This window comes from Nuphar pumila, chromosome 16 (assembly GCF_984573655.1).
Source record: "Nuphar pumila chromosome 16, dmNupPumi1.hap1.1, whole genome shotgun sequence".
In the NCBI taxonomy this organism is placed as follows: Eukaryota; Viridiplantae; Streptophyta; class Magnoliopsida; order Nymphaeales; family Nymphaeaceae; genus Nuphar; species Nuphar pumila.
This window is the reverse complement of record NC_143264.1, coordinates 87,158,064-87,177,019: the sequence shown is the minus strand read 5'-3', so window position 1 is coordinate 87,177,019 and position 18,956 is coordinate 87,158,064. Positions and strand designations below refer to the sequence as shown.

Genomic DNA, 18,956 nt, shown 5'->3' with positions numbered 1-18,956 from the left:
ATAGCAGAGGAACCTCAAATAACAACTGGTTATAGCAATTTCATGAATCTGATGGACAGGAATATTAATCAAAAAGAGGTATGATGTAAATTACGATGCTCTGCTGCACCTGACACACACAGGATGTATTCAAAGCTACCCAAATGAACAAGAAATCAAGCAGGAACGATGTTATGTGGTATTGAATCATACAGCAAACGCAAAAAAGATGAATCGAATGACATGTAGAGAAAACTAGTGATGCTAAAAAAAATGAAAATAAAACAGAGAAAACGGTGTTGATTATATACAAAGCAACATACCAAAGGGGAACGAGGAATCTGATGTCATTTGGAGAACAAAATTAGAAAATCAAAACGCAGATAAGAATACATATAAATGGATAATAGAAACGGAAGCAGGATTGAAATCAAAATAAAAAAAATAAAAAAAAATGAATCGATGATGATGCTATACACAAGATGAAACGAGGAATCAAAATGTGAATCGTAAACAGAATGAGCATAAGAAATTAGAAATGCTAATAATAGACAGTAGAAAAAAATGTTGAAGACTTAAACAAACTGAAGAAAACAAAATTGCAACGAAAAGAAGAGGGTGTTGGAATCTGAAGATTCCTATCGATGTTGCACAGGGGTGGGTTGATGTTGCACAGACAACTCAATGCCACCTGTAGTGCCATTAGCGGGGCTCTAAACAGGGAAATCAAGAACAAATTAGAAATAACCGAAGGGAGAAAGAACTACTAACTGGATCGCTTCGCGCAAAGGGGATCGGAGGAAGCGAGGCTTCTTCAGTAGCCCGAGTGGAGGAAGGGAACCAGAGGGAGAGAAGAAGAAAATGAAGAAGATGGATTAGAGGGAAGAAGATGGGCAATGGCGATCGTGAAAATGGATGCCTTCCACCTCCCCCAACGATCTCCCTTTATAGCGGGAGACCGTTAGAAAAGTTACAAATCGGGTACGAAGATTTTTTTAAAAATTTCAGAAGAGCGGCTCCTTTTCAAAGGTTTTCTAAAAGGGGTTTTATCAAAAAGACAATTTTTCATAAGGGGCCTTTTCACTATTCCTTTTCATATTTTCTTTTTTGATTTTTTTGTTCTTTTTCTTTATATTTTCTATTTTTTGGTGTTTTTGAAATAAAAACTCTGAAAACTAAAGGATTTTAAACTAATTTTGCAAAATTCAAAAATATTTACAAAAGAAGGGTTTTCTGAGAATTTGGGTTTGAATTTTGAAAATTTCTTCAGAAAACGGGTTTGAATCCGGGTTTTGAGGAAATATTCGAGTTTTTGGACTTCGAAGCGGGAAATATAGGACAGTGGATCCAAAATGGATACCGGATGAACTGTCTAAGCCATTCAGAAATTATTTTTGGTATTTTTGTAAATTTGGTTTAAAAATTGAATAACGAGGCTCAAATTTGGATTTTAATACTGGATCCGGATCCGAAATTGAGTCAGATATATAAAATGGATTTGATTCCAGTAAAATCCGAGGAATAAACTGGAATTTTGATCAGAATTGACTCAATTACTTAGAAAATGGGGGTCAGGGGCAAAAGGGAAATTTTTTACAAAATTTTGAAAATTTTTAGGTGTTCACAATTACAAGATTTGATTACATAATTTAACACCCCCCCCCCCCCTTAAACTTAGGGCAGGATGACCGAAAGTTTGTCAAGGAGGAAATTGAACCGCGGAGCACACAGCATTGGTGAAGAAATCTGGCTATTGATATTCTGAAGTTATGTATGAAAGATCTATAACTCTTTTCAGATACGCTTCCCGAACATAGTGACATTCCATCTCAATGTGTTTAGTCTGCTCATGAAAAGTATGATTTTTGGCAATATATATTGCACTCTTGTTATCACAGCATAGCTTGGTGGGCCCTTCTATTGTGATCCACATGTCTTTTAATAGTTGATGAATCCATACAATTTTCATGGTAGTAGTTCTCATAGCATGATATTCAGCTTCTGTTGAGGATATAGATACTTCTTGCTGCTTCTTACATCTCCATAAGATCAGCGAGTCTCCTAAAAACACACAAAAATCAGTGGTGGAGTGGCGGTTATTTAGGTCATCTTCTCAGTCAGAGTCAATATAAGCAATTAATTTTAATTCAGAAGAAGAGGATAAGAATACTCCCTTATTTAAAGTACCCTTTATATATCTTACGACCTGCAGAATTGCACTCATGTGAACTGATGTTGATGCATGTTGAAACTGACTTGCAGTATGAACTGCATGAGAAATATTTGGTCTAGTAATACTCAGATACATCAGTGATCCCACAAGTTGCCTGTAGGGGGTGGGATCAGAGAGAGGAATATCATCATCAATCTTCATTGTGGCTCCCACTATAACAGGAGTTTCACAAACCTTATTATCTGTAATACTTGACCTATCAATAATCTCAAAGACAAACTTAGTTTGAGATAAAAAAAACACCCACTATGAGAGTATGCTATTTCAATACCCAAAAAATAAGTTAGGAATCCCAAATCAGACATTTCAAATCTATCCTTTAAAATTGATTTTATGCTTTTAACCCCTTTAGAATCACTTCCGGTTATAAGAATATCATTCACATATAAAAGCAGAATGACAATCCCTACATTGGTTTTTCTAACAAATAAGGCAGTGTTAGTGAAATAGGATGAAAAAATATTTTCTAACATTACGGAGTTAAACCTATCATACCAAGCCTTGGGGGCTTGCTTTAAACCATAAAGTGTTTTACGAAGGCGAAGCATTTTCCCTTTAGGAGTCGCCATTCCTGGTGGAGCATCCATATATACCTCTTCATTCAAATCACCATTTAGGAAGGTGTTTTTAACATCCATTTGATAGATGTTTCATTTGTTGATTGAGGCAACGGTGATGAGACATCGGACAGTGATCATTCGGGCCACAGAAGCAAAAGTTTCTTCATAGTCAATTCCATATTTTTGACTATATCTCTTAGCAACTAATCTTGTCTTATATCTCTCAAGAGATCCATCGCTTTTAGTTTTTACTTTAAATACCCATCTACATCCTATTGTTTTCTTACCCTTAGGAAGATCTTGAAATTCCCAAGTTTTGCCTCTTCTTAGAGCACTAAGTTCATTCTCCATGGCTTCTACCCATTCAGAACATTTTCGTGCTTTCTCAAAATTTCTAGGTTCTATGTAAGAATGAATGGCATTAAGGCAAGCCCTATATTTAGGTGAAAAAGAGTTATATGAGATAAACCTAGAGGGAGTTTTTCTATGTCTTTCGGTCCTTCGTAGGTTCTCCTCTCTTGGAGAGACAGTCCTACTGGTGTCATAATATCTTTCAAGAGCACTTCTGAAGGTGTTTTTATCCCTATGAACATAGGTGATGGGCTCTCTAAATGATCCTTCATCGATATGTTGATGAGGAGGAGAGAGCAGAGAGGTGATAGTCTCCTCGGTTTCATTATCGCTTGAGTTATTCTGAGTTGACTCATCATCACTTGTATCATCATCTTTAGCTAACATTTCAAATAGAAAGGAATAATCCACATTCTCATCATGAGATACAAGACTTTTGAAACCACTAAGATTTTCCAAAAAGCTCACATTTCTGTAGGCATATAATTTGTCATTTTTAACATCATAACACCGAAAACCCTTTTGGGTTTCCGAATAACCAAGAAAGGCGCAAGGAATGGCCTTTGGGGAAAGCTTATCATTTTTATCCGTAAGGACAAAACATTTACATCCAACCACCATTAACCTGCTGTAGTCAGGTTCCTTCTCGTATAATTTTTCAAAAGGGAAAAATTTGTTCAAATTTTTTTATGGAAGTCTATTCATGAGATAGACCGATGTAAAGGCTACCTCAGCCCAGAGTTTTTTTCGAATGTTTTGCGAAATAAGCAAAGTTCGAGTTGTTTCAATAATATGCATATGCTTTCGTTCGGCTAATCCATTTTGTTGAGGGGTTTTTGGACAAGATTTTTTATTGAGAATACCATAGCTTTCAAGATAACTCTTGAATTCATTTGATAGGTACTCTCCTCCAGAGTCGGATCTAAGGACTTTTAAGTTCCCATTGAATTGATTTTAGATCATTATATGGAAAGTTTTGAAAGACGAAAAAACTTCATGCTTATGTTTGAGAAAGTAAATCCAACAATACCTAGTGTAATCATCAACAAAAATCACATAATATGAGAATCCTCCTTTAGATATCACAAGAGTCAGACCCCATACATTAGAATGAACGATTTCAAAGGATTTTGTTTTAAACATGGATCTTTGAGAAAAGGGTAAACTTTTCATTTTTCCAAGAATACATTCATTACATGTAAAATCTGTTAGAAAGTGACTTGGAATACCTTGGGTTCAATAATGAAACCATACTTATGCACGTAAAGTGCAAATATACCCATTAAAGGGAAACAACACACGCACATAATGTGCCAATACATAAAACCCATAAAAAGGGAAAAATATGACTTAAAGTCATAAGTTACATATCATTGAAGAATAATGGAGAAAGGGTGAAAACCCCATTACAATGGAGCATAAGCTCCCTCAAGAATTCAAAATACAAAGGGGAAATCCCCTATTTATAAGCATGAAAAGGGACCACCTTGGGGGCTCCCAAAGGGGACGTTGGAGAGCCCCCAATGTGGTACGAAATCAAAAATATAAAAAACAAAAAATAAAAATAAAACAAAAATTACAATGCATATTCCAATTGGAATATGCGTAAAATGCTAATTTACAAGAATACCCTTGAGGGTATTTTAGGAAGATAAAATATATATATTTATATATATATATAAATAGAGATATGTATACATATATATATATGTATACGTATCTTTATATATATATATATAAATATATATATGTACATTTAAGGATCAACATATTTTAACACCCCCCTCAATCTTTGCGGGGAAACGAAAAGATTGAACAAAGGGAAAGACTCCAAGAGGCTCCGGCAAGGATGCAATGGAACTTGAAAAGGCCTTCCTCCTATTGTCTTCAAATTTCCCGAACTATCCAGGGTACTTCTCTTTGTCCTATCTCCAAGATCCTGTGAAATAACAACAAAGAAACAAGTAAAACAAATCTTTGTACTTTTATTCAAATAGAACATTTCTAACTAGCACAGGTTAGAAGAGATGCACATTATGCAAAAATGACACCAAAGTTTCAAAATCATATATCATGTTTAAAACAAAATGAGCGGAAGCAAATTATGCAGAAATAAATTGCAAGAATGCATACTGCATTCATAAGGTCCAACGTTGGACAAATATAACCCCATAATGAGGAATAACAAAATGGTCCACTAAGGGACACCACAATAAGCCTACGAAGAGGCATGATATACATAAACATTATTGAATGAGGGCCCAAAAAGGCCATAAAGAGCATATGCATATACTTATCATGAAATGAATTAATACTCAAAGAACTCATTAATGAACATGCTTCAAACATGTAATGAAGTGCCAAACAAGAGAAACAAAGTCTCCAAGCATACTTTAGGCAAAATAAACCCAAGAGTTCACAAGGTTTTAAAATCATTTATGAAAGACATACATAATACTCATTTTTGCATATAAGGGTGGCAAAAACCATAAGCACTTAATATATAGATTAAATGCTAAGAAATCAACTTGATATGCATATCAAAAATATGATTTGCTTGAAAAACACAAGTCATGAATGAAATTTTGCAAATTTCAACAATAGTTTATCCATTACAAACATCTTCCTCATTAGTCCTCCAAAAACCCATAAATCAAGTGTATAAGCTACTAAATCAAGAATATAAAGCCATTAAAGGTCAAAGACACACACAAAGATGTGTAAAAGAACCTCTTGTCTACATATAATAATACTTGAAATAAGTGCATCTACGACAAGAACAAGAGAATACATGCAACATGGACTAAAAAGTATCTCTTGTCTACGTAAAAAATACACTTAAAACCAAGTATGTTCAGCTACTAGAACAAGAGTAATAAGTCAACCATGGGCTAAAACATAATACATCTCTTGTCTACATATGATAGCACTTGAAATGAGTGAAATAAGCCAACCATGGGCATACATCTTAAGCGACTAGAACAAGGACACAAACGCCAACATAGGCTAAAAATCACACACCATGGTGTGAATCAACGTGCCTTGTCTACATATAAAAACACTCAAGACAAGTGTGTTCAGCTACTAGACCAAGAGAGCAAAAGCCAACAAAGGGCTAAAAACACACGAATGTGTAATAAAATTTTTGTCTACATATGATGACACTTAGATAATGGGCATAAAAGGAAAAGACTTTTGAGGCAATAAACTTGTAATGAAAATAAACCTCGAATGAAACAATATTCCTTTTAAAACATGAATACTCATAACAATAACATTTTGGAATAAATGCATGTAAAAGTATCTTCAACAAGATGATAAAATAATATTCTTTAGAACAAATGTGTGAACATACACACACCAAGAACACTTGTGAAAAAACACAAGAACCCATGTGCACAATAAGCACAACATTCGGAATCACAAATGTGCAAATGCACTCACAAGATTCATAAATAAAAGGTTGGGCTATAATCCCAAAACACCTTGATTTTAAATATACCTTAAAGCATTTAAGGTTTCAAACACCATATGTCCATCACATTTACATAGAAGCATCCATAATATCAATGGCCACAAGAGAAAAAATGAGTGACACACTCATAATTAGAGATCAAATAACAACTCATTTTAGAGTCCCAAGGTGCCCATAACTCACCTCAACAACCATCTATAATATGGAAGGTGGACAATCTAAAATGATACAACACGAGGTGCCCATAACTCACCTCGACAAATATCTCTAATATGACAATAATAAGGCCAAATAAATGATGCATTAAATAACATGTGATGGACAAATATAAATGCCACAAAAGGGCAATAAACACATAAGGAATCATTTTCCAAAAAGTTTTTACAAAGAGGACCGATTAACAAATTGAATCAAAGGTCCAATATAATCCATCAAAAACAATTTTGCATAAACACGAATTATGCCTAATCTTTAAAAGAAGTCTTGTATCAAAAAGACCACAACATAAAGAATTCATCAAGACAATCAAGCTTTTAATCGAAGAAATCATAAGAACCGTAATGGTTCACAAAGAAGGCTTTAACACAATACTCAAGGAAAAAGTACTTGAAAATTTATAGATTTGGGATTAAATCCCATACAACAAGTTTTAAATATTCTTTGATTGAGATGAGATATGCGGAAACGTACAAAGTGCTATAAGCACTTACAATGATTTAAAAAGGACTCAATATCTAAATTCATTATGTTTTTCACAATAAGAAATGTGCATAAAGGCTCCATAATGCAAAAATGTCTACGAAGAGACAATACACATGTAAGCACACAAGGCTTTATAAAAGATGTGCACGAAAGCATTCATACAATACTTGAACAAATACACACCAAGGTGTAAACAAACATGCACTAAGGCATGTATATCATAAAAAAGAGGGAATGCATACAAGCGCAAATATTTTGAGAAGCAAATGTGCACAAAATACAAAAATACACAAAAGTGAGCAAGTATGCACTTTATAAAAAGAGCAATGCTTGAAATTCTCAAGTTTTAATTATGTAATTACATGCTTGACAAGTGCAATTGAGGACAACTAAAACTATATTATGGCCAATGTAGGCATTTTTAAAGATATTATTAAGAGATTTCGAAACCTTATGAAAAATACAAACCAACAAGTTTATAAGGATGAAAAATGAAATCATTTATACCAAAAAAGGATGCAATAGATGAACTATGCATTCTATGTGGGAAATTCCTTTTTTAAAAAAAACAATCTTTCCTAATGGTTTATCATAAATAATTTTTCAAAAAAGAAACATTGAAAAACTTTTTAGGAATTCTTATAAGTTATCATTAACAAGAACTACTTTAGGATTCAACAAAGATTTTAGATGTGAGAGATTCTCATATAATGATTATATCAAATTTTTCAAAAAATGCACTAAAATCCATAATCAAGAGAGGAACTCAAATCAAATTAGGGTTCATATGAGAATTAAGAAATTTTAAGCAAAGATCATTATTTTAGCAAGAGATCATATATAATTTTAAAAGTTAACTTATAGGTCAATCATGAAATACTTATTTAAGAACTATAAATCTCACATAATTGAAGGTAATTTTTAAAAACATAAATTACTATTATATGCTATGAGTAGTTCGATAAATAGACACGAATTTTATATTTGGACAACAAACGATTTCACCAAATTTAGAAGGAGATATTTTCAAAATATATGAGCACACGAAATGTGAAAAGAAATAATTCAACTATCGTGACCATCAAAACGAACAAACTATATGCAAGAAACATACTTTAAAATGCATAATACTTTTTGAGAAAAGAGATACATACCGAATAACTTCAAAAGCATAATACTTTAGGAAGAGCAATGAATACTTCACCATTTCTTGAGCGACACGCTTTCCGTTGCACCAAGAGACAACCCCATCGTGACCTTGCTCTGATACCATGTTAGAAAGTGACTTGGAATACCTTGGGTTCAATAATGAACCCATACTTATGCACGTAAAGTGCAAATATACCCATTAAAGGGAAACAACACACGCACATAATGTGCCAATACATAAAACCCATAAAAAGGGAAAAATATGACTTAAAGTCATAAGTTACATATCATTGAAGAATAATGGAGAAAGGGTGAAAACCCCATTACAATGGAGCATAAGCTCCCTCAAGAATTCAAAATACAAAGGGGAAATCCCCTATTTATAAGCATGAAAAGGGACCACCTTGGGGGCTCCCAAAGGGGACGTTGGAGAGCCCCCAACGGTCACATTTGTGACCGTTGGGGGCTCCCAACGTCACTTTTGGGAGGCCCCCAATGTGGTACGAAATCAAAAATATAAAAAACAAAAAATAAAAATAAAACAAAAAATACAATGCATATTCCAATTGGAATATGCGTAAAATGCTAATTTACAAGAATACCCTTGAGGGTATTTTAGGAAGATAAAATATATATATTTATATATATATTTATATATATATAAATAGAGATACGTATACATATATATATATATGTATATGTATACGTATCTCTATTTATATATATATATATAAATATATATATATATGTACATTTAAGGATCAACATATTTTAACAAAATCTCATTTACAAAGATGTTTAACAAAAGGTAAATATGAAATTTTAACAATATTGGGATGTCCGAGTCTCTTATGCCACACATGAATATCTTTATTTTGGACAATATTACAAAATTGATTCTTGGAAACTTGGAGAAAATTGACATAGTAGAGATCTCATTTCCTAAAACCTTCCCCAATCAACCTCCCGAACCGGCAATCCTGTATCATACATTTATTAGAAGAGAATTTTATATCGCAACCATGTTCTGAGAGTTGAGAAACTGAAAGCAAATTCAAATTTAGTTTTGGTATGAATCTAATTTTTGGAATAAAAAAATCTTGTTTTTCGAAATTGCCTATTCATTTAATCTCAAGAGATGTTCCATCCGCCGTTGAGACAAAAGATGAAAAAGAATTTTTAGAGTATTCGAAAAGAGAACAAGCACTTGGGGTCATATGAAATGATGCCCCAGAATCTAAGAGTCAAGATGTCTTACTGGGAGGGGAAGAGGTTGACATAGCGGCTCCGAAAATTCCTCCCTTGAGAAGAGGTTGAAGAGCTTCCATAATTTGTTGTAGAGAGAGAGACCCATTTGAAGAGGATGACCGTTCTTCTGGTTGAGTGGTGGTGGCCATTGCAAGCAATTTCTTCCATTTTGGGCAAATTGGTTTGATATGCCCTAGTTCTTTACAAAAATGATAAGTTAATTTGCTATAGTCTCTCTTTCGATTTTGCCAATTTCCTCCTTGATTTTGATTCTTAAAATGAGGAGGTTTGTAAGTCCTCACATTGTTACCCGGTCTTGAAACGGCATTCACACCTTCACTTTCTTCTTGAATAGAGGAGGTTGCAAGGATGCTAAAATTGTTTTTACTAATGCCCATACGGGTTTCTTCCCCACTCAATTTGGTGATAACATCTTTAATGACGGGAGATGTGAAAGAAGAAAGAAGAGAAGACCGAATTTGTTCAAATTCGGGTCTAAGACCATTTAGGAAGTTAAAAAAGCGATCTTCCTCAAGTTGTTTGTGTCTAAGCTCGATAGCTTCACAACTCCATTTGGGTTCAAGCATAGCAAGCTCGTCCCAAATGAAAGACAATTCGGCAAAGTATTCCCGAATAGTCATCTCATTTTGTTGTAAGGTCAAAGCCCTCTTTTGAAGGTAGTATTTGTGTGATAAATCTCTTGAAGTATAAATTTTTTCAAGATATAGCCAAGCTTCAGAAGCTTTCTTGAATTTGATGATGTTGGCATTGATCTTAGTTTCAACGGATGAGAAAAACCAAGATAAGATCTTGAAGTTTTTCATTTCTCATTCATCATGTTTTTTTGAATAATCTTCAAGAGTTTTTTGCCTTTCTTCTTCAAGAATCTTTATATCTCCTTTTTCGATAATGGTAATTTTTTGTTCGGGTTCCGGTATCGAACCTTGAACATATCTCCAAAGTCCCTTTCCTTTAATATGGGCTTCCATATTACCGACCCAAACATGATAGTTTGAATGATTGAGTTTAAACCCGAGGGAGAAGTGAGAGTCTTTTTCGCCCATTAGAGAGGATAGAAATAAAAAAAGAACACGTACCTCAATAGATTTTTAAGTCTTTCTTGACAAAGAAGATTTCTAAAATATTGCCCGAAGGAAGCGATCAACTCCAATCTCCAATAACTTGAAGGCGCGGTTTTTGAGGTAACCAAGAATGTGAAAAACTGCACAATCTTTCTTCTTCAAACGTGGCTCTGATACCATGTAAAAGTATCTCTAACAAGATACTATGATCAAGACTTTAATATTCTTGATGATAAACACTTATTGAGAAACACTTGGGCTTTGACCCAAAGCCATGCCAAAACTCAAGGAGGAACACCCCTATTTATACACAATGAGAGGCCATGGAGGGGCTCCCAATATGATCGTTGGGACCCCTCCAACGGTTATAATTATAACCGTTGGAGGTTGGGGGTCCAACGAACATGTTGGGTGGGCCCCTCCATGTGCTAAAAGATGAAAGAATAAAAAGAGAAAAAAGAAAAAAGAAGGAAAAAGAAAATAAAAAAGAAAAATTACATACATATTCTCAAAAAAAGAATGTGTAAAAAGATGAATATACCCTTACGGCTAAATATATATTTTATATATAGAATAGATAGATAAATATACATATATTATATATATGTATATGTATTACCTTATATATATATAATATATATTGGATTACAAGATTTGATTACATAATTTAACAGTTGTAAGGTGAATTGATTGTCAGGATTGTGGGTACCATGAAGTCGAGGCTCAACAACCATGGTATGCTGGGGTAAGATAATTTGAACCATAAGGGAGCAGTGCATGCAAAGAATATCAGGTCATGGGTCTAGGTTCTGTTACGGACCACCCCAAACAGGTCCGATCTGGAGTGTTAAATATGTATATGTAAATGAATATATTTCTGTAGTGTATTGTACCACTTGTACAGCATACTGTACTGTATTGTACTACTGTACTGTATTGTACAGCATACTGTACTGTATTGTACTATTGTACTGTATTGTACTGTATTGTACAGCATACTGTACTGTATTGTACTATTGTATTGTATTGTACCACTCGTACAACATATAAATATCAATGGAAAGGGGAGAAGACATCATTGCCGCCCAACATTTTTTTCTCTCTTCCCTCTTACCTCTCTCTCTATCTCTTGCTACGATAGTAAGGTGACTCCCACATCTGATTTCTCACATGGTATCAGAGCCAAGGGCGTGGTAATCACGATCATCTGGAAGGCCCCTAAGGACCTTGACGTGCGTTTTTGGGCGTTCTCAAGGAAAGTGTTTTTTTTTTTCATCTTTTCTCTGTTGTTTCTCCGTTGAATCACTATATTTCGACGTCGTTTCTTCATTTCCTCATATCGTGCATCTTTTCCTTCTTACATATTCTGTTATCCCCAATTTTATCAACCCTAATTTCTGTTTTCCCCAAATTTGGGAACCCTCATTTCTCAAAAGTGCCTCTTTTCTCAAACTTCTTGTGATTTCTTATCTATTTCTTGCAATATAGTTGATAAATCGTACATTCTGCACGATTAACTAAAAAATCGTGATTTCCAAAACTCAAAAATTTCTGTCCGTACGGTTCTGTCCGTACAACCTACGAATTTCTGTCGTGCTGTTTGATTCATCTTTGATCTTCTTCCTTATGGATTCTAAAATCAGCCCCGGATTTCTTTCTCAACTTGTTTCTCACAAATTAACTCATGATAACTACTTACTTTGGAAACGCCAAATTCTGCCGTTTATCCGAAGTCATGGTCTTTCCGGGCATCTGGATGGGGGATCACCCGCCCCACCTATGACTATTACGCAAGAGGTAACTGGTAATGATGGGAAGGTGAGTTGCATTGCTATTCCAAATCCTGCGTATGATGTTTGGTTTCAGAAGGACCAATCTGTGGTTGCCTATTTGACTGCCACGTTATCTGATCGTATATTACAAACTATCTCTGACCATTTTACTGCTGCAGAACTATGGAGACATCTTGCTCACTCTTATTCACAGGTTTCTGAATCACGTGCACTTCAACTGAAATGGCAGTTCCAATCTATGCGAAAGGGAACTAAGACCATTACTGAATTTCTAGGGGATATCAAAATTATCATTGATCAGTTGGCCGCTATTGGATATCCTGTTTCTGACAGAGATGTTGTTTAGCAGGTATTGGGAAGCCTTGGGCCCCAATATCGTATGTTTTGCACTGCATTACAGGTTGCCTCTACACTTCCATGCTTTGAGGATTTACAGGCCAAACTCCTACAGTATGAAGTTAGTTTGACTCAAGATCATCTTATTGATGATCCTCATCCTGTCATGTTTACATCTAGGTCTACCTCATTTCGTCCACCTGCTGCTCATATGGGCCGTGGAGGACTCCTTCCTACTCCTACTGCTCCACCTGCCACTAGAGGTACCTGTGTCCCTACTTGCTTCCATTGCAACAAGCGTGGCCATGTGAAAGCAGATTGTTGGCACAACCCACAGAATCGCAACAAGGCAGGGAGGCCAGGACCAAGAGCTGGACAGATGAATGTTAGACAGTTTCAGGGGCAGCCGCAGGGAAATTTTCGAGCACATCAGGGTACTGATCAGGGACAGAGTGCAGAGTTGCCACATGATGTGCAACAAATTCTGATGACTGCATTTAACAACATGAATTTGCGTCAGAATGATGATGGAGTTTGGTATATTGATTCTGGAGCAGCCGCACATGTTACTTCTGATGCAGGTAAACTTTCCAACATGGTTCCTTATATTGGCACTGGCACTATTGTCACGGGAGATGGTTCCCACCACCCTATTTCTCATACTGGAAATGCATCTCTCTCTTTGTCACAATCTACACTACCATTGAAAAATGTCTTACTCACTCCTGACATTGAGAAAAACATTTTATCTGTTTCTAAATTGGTTGATGAAACAAATTCATCCATGGAATTTACTCCGTCTTCTGTTTGTCTTAAGGACCTTCGAACCAAGAAGATGCTCGCTAAGGGTGAATGACGCGGAAACATGTACGTCTTCGAAGCAGCCCCCGGGACTTTGAAGACGTCATCTACCGTGTCTCCATCTTTTCCTGCTTATTTGAGTCAGTCTTCTTCTGTTATGCAATGTAATAAGCCAGTTTCTTGGCATCGTCGGTTAGGTCATTGTAGTCAAGGGTTCCTTGACAAATTGTCTTCTCAGGGTTTTATTCCCAAAGTCAAATTAGATCATAAGTGTCCTAGTTGTAATGTCTGCAAGAGTCATGTACTTCCCTTTCAAAGTATCAATAAAAGAGATTCCAAGCCATTTGAAATTATTCACTCTGATGTTTGGGGCCCAGCTCCTGTTTCATCTCTATCTGGCTCTCGTTATTATGTGTTATTTCTTGACTCTTTCACTCGTTACACTTGGATTTACTTTATGAAATCTAAATCTGAAGTGTTCAAACTTTTCAAACAATTCCATGCTCTTGTTCAGAACCTTTTCAATTCAAATATCACTTATTTCCAGTGTGATGGTGGTGGAGAATACATATCTCATGATTTTAGTGAATATTTAAAGGACCATGGCATCACACGTAACTCCTCTTGTCCTTACACTCCACAACAGAATGGAGTAGCAGAACGTAAGCATCGGCATATTGTTGAAACCGCGTTAAGTATGATGCACAATATTGATATTTCTTTCTCTCTTTGGACTGAGGCCTTTCACACTGCAGTGCATATCATTAATAGGTTGCCTATGGAATTATTAGGAGATCAGTCTCCTTATTATTTGCTTCACGGTTCTCACCCTTCTTATGATGATTTGCATGCTTTCGGATGCATTTGTTATGTCCATGTGGATCATTCTTTACGTAACAAGTTTCAGGACAGAGCAGTTCAGTGCAGATTTCTGGGATATGCCGATGGGTATAAAGGATATAGATGTTATGATCCTATTTTGGGTAAGATTAAGGTGTCTAGAAATGTTGTTTTTGATGATGACCATTTCAGCACTTGTGATACTTATCAGGTATATGAGCAAACTACTTATGATCCATGGCTTTGTGATACTTTGCTATATGACTCTATCAGAGATCCTGTTGTTGATGAACCAATTCAGTTTGAAGCAGACAACTCCATCATCCAGGATGCACCTTCACGGTTTTCAGGTTTGGTTTATGCCCGTCGAGGAGCCCCTTCAACTCCATCTCACGAGGCTCCCCCTCTTCGACGATCCACACGTGAAAGGCATCCTATCCATCGTTGGGTTAGTTACAACAATTTTTCTCTTGACTTTCAGTTGTTTCTAACCAATGTGGCCAAAGAGAAAGAGCCGTCTACTTTCCATCAGGCAGCCCATTCTCGAGCTTGGGTTGAAGCTATGAACGAAGAAATGGCAGCACTTCATGAATGTCATACATGGGATATTGTTCTTCGACCTGTTGATAGAAATGTTGTTGGTTCCAAATGGGTTTACAAGATCAAGCGTAAACCAGATGGTAGCATTGAAAGATATAAAGCTCGCCTTGTTGCACGCGGATTCACACAACAATATGGGCAAGATTATGAGGAAACTTTTAGCCCTGTTGTCAAAATTGGCACCATTCGTGTGATCCTCACTTTGGCACTTCAGCATGGTTGGTCTCTTAGCCAGTTGGATGTCAAGAATGCATTCCTACATGGGGACTTGAAGGAAGAGGTGTATATGGAGCAACCTCCTGGATATAGTGAACATGATGCGGCTACATGGGTTTGTAAATTGAGAAGGTCTCTTTATGGTTTAAAACAGGCATCTCGGTCTTGGTTTGAGAGTTTCTCCATGGAAATTCAGCAGCATGGCTTTTCTAAGAGTATACTTGATCATTCTTTATTTATGTATAAGAATGATCATGTTACTACTTGGGTTCTTATATATGTTGATGACATCATTATCACTGGGAGTGATGATGCACATATTGCCTTGGTCAAGTCTTTACTCATGGCCAAATTCAAGATGAAGGACTTAGGCCCATTGCGATACTTCTTGGGAGTTGAAGTCAATAGACAAGATGATCGACTCACTCTAAGTCAACACAAGTATACTCTTGACATTCTTCACACCACTGGTATGATTAATTGTAAACCTCTCAGCACCCCATCTGTCTTAAATCATAAGTTTAGTGCAAAAGAAGGCCAATTATATCATGATTCCACTTTATATCGCCGCATTGTTGGTATGTTGCAATATCTTACATTTACAAGACCTGACATTGCTTATGCTGTAAATCAAGCATCTCAGTTTATGCATGCTCCCACTGATTGTCATATGGAATGTATTAAGCGTATTCTCAGATATCTGAAAGGGACTATTGGAGATGGATTGCTCTATCACAAAGATGAAAGCTTCACTACAGGACACCGTTTACTTACATATTGTGATGCAGATTGGGGTGGGGACCCTGATGAGCGTAGGTCGGTTTCAGGATATTGTGTTTTTATTGGCCCAAATATTGTCACTTGGAGTAGTAAGAAACAAAAGGCCATTGCTAAATCCAGCACTGAGGCAGAGTACAGGGCAATGGCAGCAGGGACAGCTGATGTCACTTGGGTACGGCATCTTCTTCAAGAGTTGAATGAACCTATCTCTTCCTCTCTGCTTTTATGTGATAATCAAAGTGCCATTAATATTTCTTTTAACCCTATTCATCATTGTCGCACGAAGCACATTGAGATTGATCAGCATTTTGTTAGACAAAAGATTGAAACAGAAGAAATTGAGGCTTCGTATGTCAGATCAGAAGACCAAGTAGCAGACATCTTCACCAAAGGATTGGTTAGTCATCAATTTTGGTTACTTAAGGGCAAGTTGAGCATGATTGAAGATCATCCTCAACTTGAGGGAGGCTGTTAAATATGTATATGTAAATGAATATATTTCTGTACTGTATTGTACCACTTGTACAGCATACTGTACTGTATTGTACTACTGTACTGTATTGTACTGTACTGTACAGCATACTGTATTGTATTGTACTATTGTACTGTATTGTACAATACAGTACATCAAGCATGAGCGACGAGAATTGCTTGACGTATTCCCGAACAGAACCAACCTGCTTCAAGTTCCTTAAAGCATTCCTTGCCACCCACGCAGTATTGCTAGGCAGAAACTGCTCTTTCATTTCCCGAACAAGGTCCTCCCATGAGTCAATAGTTGGACGTCCAGTTTCCCCAGACCGAGTGCGCCACCAAAGTTTAGCATCTTCGGTCAGGTACATGCTGGTCATAGCAACTTTCTCAGCGTCCGGTGTCTTGATATTCTTGAAGTAATGGTCCATATCCCACAAAAAGTTCTCCAACTCCTTGGCATTACGCACACCCGTAAATGCCTTAGGTTCTGGCACTTTGATCTTTCTCATCTCAGTGCCAGCCGAATTACTAAGTAGTAATTTTAAAAGGCCTACCTCATCCCCCAGGGACTTGACATCATTCTGAATCATGGTGAGGAATGAAAACTCCCCATGAGACTTCTCGAATTTTTCCTCCCAAGATCTCATGTAGACATCAAAATCAGTAACTCGGGTCTCCAAAAGCGTCAACCGAGTGCCCCATGCATCCAGTCGCTCCTCCAGGAGTCCTATCCTCTCCGCAGTCTTATTAGACATGATAGGCAAAACCTGGCTCTGAGTCCACTTGTAATGCCCTTTGGGCTAACAAATGCTCCTGCGACTTTTTGCACTCTAATGAACAATGTTTTTCGGGAGTACCTTGATTTGTTCGTAGTAGTGTATCTTGATGATATTGTGGTTTATAGCCAATCCCTTGAGGAGCATAAGACGCACTTGAAAATGGTTTTGACCAAACTGCGGGAGAATAAACTCTATCTCAAGCAGGAGAAATGCGAGTTCGCAAGGAAGGAAATTCACTTCCTTTGGCACATTATCGGAGAAGGCACAGTAAGGATGGATCCACGGAAGATTCAGGCCATTACGGACTGGCCAAAACCAAAGAAGGTCTCGGAGCTGCGGTCGTTCCTTGGCCTTACGAACTACTATCGTAAGTTCGTGAAGAGCTACTCTAAAAAGACGGTGGTGCTTACAGAGTTGCTCAGAAAGGACAAGACCTGGGATTGGTCTGCTGAATGTCAGGAGGCATTCACTGAGTTGAAGAGGGTGGTAACATCAGAACCCATCCTTCGTCTGCCGGATTTTGGGAAGGCATTTGAAGTCCATACCGATGCATCAGACTTTGCAATAGGAGGGGTGTTGGTCCAGGAAGGACATCCAGTTGCCTTTGAAAGTCGAAAACTCAATGATACAGAGAGGAGGTACTCTGTTCATGAGAAGGAGATGACGGCAGTGGTACATTGCCTACGAACATGGAGACACTATTTGCTGGGCTCCAAGTTCATAGTTCGGACAGACAATGTTGCTACAAGTTGCTTTGCGACTCAAAAGAAGTTGACGCCTAAGCAGGCTAGGTGGCAAGACTTCTTGGCAGAGTTCGACTTTGAGTTGCAGTATAAGCCAGGGAAGGAAAACTCAGTTGCTGATGCTTTAAGCCGCAAGGAGGAACCTGAGGTGGTTGTTGCTTCAATCACGCAAGTATCTGGAGATATCTTGCAGAGTTTAAAGGAAGAAACTCAAAAGGATCCAGTCACTATCCGCTTGTTAAAGCAAGTGGAAGAGGGGGTGACAAGACGGTTTTGGATAGAGGATGGTGTTCTCTATGCTAAAGGAAGGCGACCTTATGTGCCTAACAGTGGTGGCTTACGGAAGTTGCTACTAAAGGAGGCACATGATACCCCATGGGCGGGACATCCGGGACAGGAGCGCACGATGGCACTCCTATCATCCAGTTATTACTGGCCGCGGATGGAAGAAGACACTGACTTATATGTCAGAACTTGTCTTGTATGCCAGCAAGACAAGACGGAGAGGAAAAAAGTTGCTGGGTTGCTGGAGCCCCTACCGACGCCGACCAGACCGTGGGAAAGCATATCGATGGACTTCATCTCTGGATTGCCCAAGGTGGAAGGGTTTACATCGATTATGGTCGTGGTGGACAGGTTTTCAAAGTATGCAACGTTCATTCCTGCTCCAAAGGAATATACAGCGGAGATTACTGCACAACTGTTTTTGAAACAGATTGTGAAGTATTGGGGATTGCCGCTAAACATTGTGAGTGACCGTGACGTGCGATTCACGAAGAAGTTTTGGACCACCTTGTTCGAGTTGATGGGCTCTA

The 18,956-nt window shown here is 37.2% G+C and overlaps 1 protein-coding gene across 2 annotated transcripts in view; it reads right to left on the bottom strand.

The window, feature by feature from the left end:
* The window catches only part of LOC149814007 (putative serine/threonine-protein kinase), a 58,884-nt gene that overhangs the window by 21,233 nt on the left and 18,695 nt on the right, over positions 1 to 18,956 (bottom strand). The window lies entirely within an intron of this gene.